Consider the following 6,000-nt stretch of genomic DNA (forward strand, 5'->3'; position numbering starts at 1 on the left):
GGATGGATCACAGGGCCCCCAATGGAGGAGCTGGAGGAAGTACCTAGGGTGCTGGGGGGATATGCAACCCTAAAGGTGGAACAACAATATGAACTAACCAGTAACCCCCCCCCCTCCTCCGAGCTCATGTCTCTAGCTGCATATGTATCAGAAAATGGCCTGGTCAACCATCAGAGTAAAGAGAGGCAAAAAAAAAAAAAAAAAAAAAAAAAAAAAAAAAAAAAAGAAAAGAAAGAAAGAAAGAAAGAAATAGAAAACAGAAAAAAGAAAAGTATTTGTCTTCTAGTAAGCCAAAAAGAAAAAAAAAACGTACTATAATGAAAGCATAAAAGGAATTGATAAACAATGCTCAGTATAGACTCTCAACATTACATGTCTCAAATATTCCAAAAACACATGGGCTAACAGATTGAAACAAAAAAGGATCCAACTTTATACTGTATCTAAGACAAAGGCCTCAATATCAAAATCTATATTCATTCCTATCTTTTAGAAGATTGAGATTTCACCTCACACCAGTAAGAATGCCTAAGATCAAAAACTCAGATGACAACAGATACTAGTTAGGATGAAGAGAAAGGGGAAAACTCCTCCATGGATGGTAAGGAGGTTGCAAGATGGTACAACCACTCTGTTAATCATTTTGGTGGTTCCTCAGAAAATTGGACATAGTACTTCCTGAGGACCCAACAATACCATGCCTGGGCATATACCCAGAAGATGCTCCAACATGTAATAAGGACACATGCTCCAATTATGTTCATAGTGTTCTTATTTATAATAGCCAGAAGCTGGAAAGAACCCAGATGTCCCTTAATAGAGGAATGGATACAGAAAATGTGGTACATTTACACAATGGAGTATTACTCAGCTATTAAAAAACAATTAATTTATGAAATTCTTAGGCAAATGGATGGATCTAGAGTATATCATCCTGAGTGAAGTAACTTAGTCACAAAAGAACACACATGATATGCACTCACTTATAAGTGGATATTAGCCCAGAAACTCGGAATATCAAAGATACAATTCACAACCCACAGGAAACTCAGGAAGGATGACCAAAGTGTGGATACCTTGATCCTTTTTAGAAGGTAAAACAAAACACCCATGGAAGGAGTACACAGACAAAATGTGGAGTAGAGACTAAAGAAATGACCATCTAGAGACTGACCCACCTGGGGATCCATCCTATATACAATCACAATCACCAAACCAAGGCACTGTTGTGGATACAAACAAGTGCTTGCTGATAGGAGCCTGATAAAGCTGTCTCCTGGGGGGTGGGCTTTGCCAGTGCCTAACAAATACAGAAGTGGATGCTCACAGCCATCCATTGGATAAAGCATAGGATCCTCAATGAAGGAGCTAGTGAAATGACCTAAGGAGCTGAAGGGGTTTGCACCCCATAGGTGGAAAAACAATATGAACTAACCAGTTCCCCCAGAGCTCGCAGGGACTGAACCACCAACCAAAGAGCACACTTGGAGGGTTGCATGGCTCCAGCTGCATCTGTAGCTGAGGATGGCTTACTCAGACATCATTGGGAGGAGAGGCTCTTGGTCTTATGAAGGCTCTATGCCCCCATGTTGGGGAATGCCAGGGCCAGGAATTAGGGAGTGGGTGAGTTGGTGAGCAGGGGGAAGGGGGAGGTAATAGGGGGAGGTGTTTTTCGGAGGGGAAGCCAGGAATGGGAATAACATTTAAAATGTAAATAAAGAAAATATACAAAAAATATTAAAAAAAGAAAAATTCTGATTTGTTGAAAATTAACTTCTAACTTTTAGCTGGCAGAAGAGGTATGCATATATAGGATGCTGAGAAGCAATATACACATAGGCAAAAACTAGAATGAGATCTACATTTCCTTGGAAAGCTACACCTAATAGAAGTCTTAAGATGAGATGACATAGAAACATCAAGATATAAAATCAGCCCAGAATAATGGAGAACAGTGACCAAAAATTATTAAATAGCAAACCATGAGAATTTATTCTAAGATTCATCACATTATTGTATTCAAATATACAATTTTCAGCAAAAATTATGAAGTGAGCAAACTAATAGGGAAATATAGCAGTGAATATAAAGGATAAATCAATATAACCTTTTTCTGTAGAAATATATATCCCTAATAGTTGGTTTACTAGAGAATTTGAAACAAGTGCCTTAAAGTTACCAAAGTAAAGAAAGCAATATGTACAAAACTGTGTACAAAAAAATAATAGTGAAGTTATAGAAAAGTTAAGAATAAATCCTTGAAATGAGGGAAACTAGAAAATACAGTAACCTGAAATGAAAATTTCACTGGAGGACTCAAAAGGATGGTTTGAGGAAGGAGAGGGGTAAGTGAACTTGAAAAAAAAATACAATTAAAATTTCTCAATTTGCAGAACATAAATATAAAAGATTTGAATAAAATGATGTACTACACAGTACTTGTACATCATCACTAAATTGGTCAGCAAGCAAACTATGGAACAAGAGTTGTAGTTACCAGAAAAATATTAGAGTCTTGATTGATGTTTTACCAGTTGAGTTCATTCTATCCTAGTTATTTGGGATATACAAACTGGTTCCTGGCCATGTGGGCAGTGTCTGCCATGAGCTCCCTCAAGTTAAGACAAACATTGTTTTCCATTCCCACAAGTTCTGTGCCACCATTGTCCCAGAACATCTTGTAGGAAAGGAAGATTTAAGATTAAGGGTTTTAAGGCTGGTTTAGTGTCCATGTTTTCCTTTCTGCAGCCTGTAGAGTATCTTCTCACCAAAGAGTCTAAAATATAGAGGTATCTAGGTATCTCTATGCAGGTATCAGCATGTGTTCAATGAGCTATGTGGGTGTTGTATTCAGAAATGCTCTCACCCAATCAGTTTTCTGCAAGTGAACATCTATTCTGGCATCAGCCTGGGTTGTTTGGAGAATCTGTACAGGACCTCTTGTCCAACAAATTGACCAAACACAACTAATGTCTACAACTTGAAGTCTTACCTACATACGAAGATGGTCAGTTCAAATTCAGTGTCTTCTGTTACTAGAGTTTCTCACTCTAGCACCTTCATAGGTTTCAAAAAATTTCCACTGCACTAAGTTTTCACATAACTTCCAAATGTTCCTCCTTTTGAACCATCTCTCCCTATAATCTCTCCCCTACTCTCCACACACCATACTCCCCCAGCTCTCATTTCCACACATATTTTTTAGTTGTCATCTCAGAGATGTTTTCTCTGGCAGCAGACAGAATTGAGTACAGCACCCACAGCTAGGCATTATGGAGAGAAAATCTAAATAGAAGGACAAGATCATGTTCTTCCCATGAAAGCCCAGGAAATTCCATGGTTACCAGAAAGGAAAGATCGTAGATGTTAGAGATGATGGAGAACACCAGAAAAACATGACATACTGAACCAACTAAGCAGGTGTTATGATTTGAATATGCTTGTCCCATGAGAAGTGGCAATATTAGGAGGTGTGTCCTTATTAGAGGAAGTCCATCACTGGTGGGCTTTATGGTCCTATCCTCAAGCTCCATCCTGCTCCTGACTGCCTGTAGAAGATAGTCATCTTCCTGGCTGCCATCAGATCAAAATGCAGACCGCTTCACTCCCCCTCCAGTATCAAGTCCTTCAGGATGATGCCATGCTTCCCACCATGATAATAATGGACTGAACCTCTGAAACTGTAAGCCTGCATCAATTATATGCTTTCCTTTATAAGAGTTTTCTTGGCCCTGGTGTCTCTTCACAGCAATTAAACACAAACTAAGGCAGCAAGGCTCATATGAGCTCACAGAGAATAAAACAAAAAGCATGTAATCTGTAGGCATCTGCACCAGGTCCTTTGTGGATACGTTATGATAGCTTGCTGTTTTTGGTTTTTGGGATACCTCTGAGTCTTTTGCTGGCTATAGAGACTCTTTCCTCCTACTGCATTACCTAGCCTAGCCTTGTTCTGAGAGCTTTTTTTGTCCTTTGTGTTTGTTTTGTTTTGTTTTGTTTTGCCTGTTTCATTTTGTCTTTTGGAGAACTGATCCTTTCTGAAGGGAAATGGAGGAGTGTATCTGGGAGAAATAGAAAATCAGGATAGGAGGAGCTGAGGAAGGGAAGGAGTTGGAGGGTAAACTATGGTTGGGATATATTCTATAAGAGAAAAATCTATTTCCAATTAAAAATAGAGTCTTCAATAAGATTTTATATAAATATAGAAACAAAGTCTTAGAGGCCAGTTAACCATGGATTTAAAATGCAGAAATGAGAAAAAAAGGGAAGGGAAGGGAAGGGAAGGGAAGGGAAGGGAAGGGAAGGGAAGGGAAGGGAAGGGGAGGGGAGGGGAGGGGAGGGGAGGGGAAGGGAGGGGAGGGGAGGGGAGGGATGGAAGGGCAGAACAGGACAGGACAGGACAGGACAGGACAGGACAGGACAGGACAGGACAGGACAGGACAGGACAGGACAAGGCAGGACAAAATGTCAAGCAGTCAGGCAGGCACATAGTTAAGTTTTTCATCCCTAAAGTACAACCAACAAAAATGTCTTTCTAACTTTATGAATAAATTAAGGTACTCTAATATAAAATCTAGGCAAGCAGAGAGACTTAATATTTAAGAAATAAGGGTCTCATTCAAGGTAAAGTGAAATATAGTAGGTATGACCATGAAGCTATAGAAAATAATAAAAATTGTAAAATTAAAATCAATTAAAAGAGCAATTTCTTTGTTTGTTTTGTTTGATTTGGTTGGGTTGAGTTTTTATTTTGATTTATTTATTTGTTTGTTTGTTTGTTTTGTAGAAATAGTTTGCATTTTTTTCTTAATGATCAAGACTTCCTAAAAAGACTTAAACAAAGCTCTATTTACCTGAGATAGAAATAGAGTGGTACTAAGGAAAGCTCTAAGAAACAAATATTCTTAAGTTTAGAATGGTGTACTGTTGATTTCACTGGGGTTCCATGCAGGACCATGGGTGAATAATTAGCTACCTAGCCTTTAGTCAGATTCATCAGAGTCTCTGCTTCCCATCTTCCCATCAATGCTATTTGTTTATGTAACTTGGTTAGGGACCTTGCGAGTTGTGTAAGGTTCATGAGTTTCCTGAACCTTGTGAATCTACCTCCTTTCTCCTTAAGGTATGTTACACAGAGAGTGATGGAAATCACTATGAGATACTACATGATTTGAAAGACATTGTGTTATTACATATAACATTAGAAATTCTGATTTTTGTAAAATTAACTAAAACGAATGTGGACACATGTAACAGGGAGAAGTTTAAACTGGGTTTTATACTTATAAGTTTATAAATTTAGAGATCAAAAATATACAATATAGTTGTCATGGTAATTACCCAAATTATATATATATATATATATATATATATATATATATATATATACACACACACACACACACACACACATGTATGTATGTGTGTGTGTGTGTGTGTGTGTGTGTGTGTGTGTAAAATAAGAAAGAAACTTAGACATTTAAATTTTGTCATTTTATTAAGGCAAATAATGGAAAGTTAGATGTGAACTGCATGGTACTGGTATAGTGACAGACAAATAGACCAATGGAATAGAATTGAAGACCCAGAAATGAACCCACACACCTATGGTCACTTGATCTTCGACAAGGGAGCTAAAAACATCCAGTGGAAGAAAGACAGCATTTTCAACAAATGGTGCTGGCACAACTGGTTGTTAACATGTAGAAGAATGCGAATCGATCCATTCCTATCTCCTTGTACTAAGGTCAAGTCTAAGTGGATCAAGGAACTTCACATAAAACCAGAGACACTGAAACTTATAGAGGAGAAAGTGGGGAAAAGCCTTGAAGATATGGGCACAGGGGAAAAATTCCTGAATAGAACAGTAATGGCTTGTGCTGTAAGATCGAGAATTGACAAGTGGGACCTCATGAAACTACAAAGCTTCTGCAAGGCTAAAGACACCATCAATAAGACAAAAAAACCACCAACAGATTGGGAAAGGATCTTCACCTATCC

The sequence above is a fragment of the Mus caroli genome, unplaced genomic scaffold (assembly GCF_978045245.1).
Source record: "Mus caroli unplaced genomic scaffold, Mus_caroli_1 scaffold_3, whole genome shotgun sequence".
Classification (NCBI taxonomy): Eukaryota; Metazoa; Chordata; class Mammalia; order Rodentia; family Muridae; genus Mus; species Mus caroli.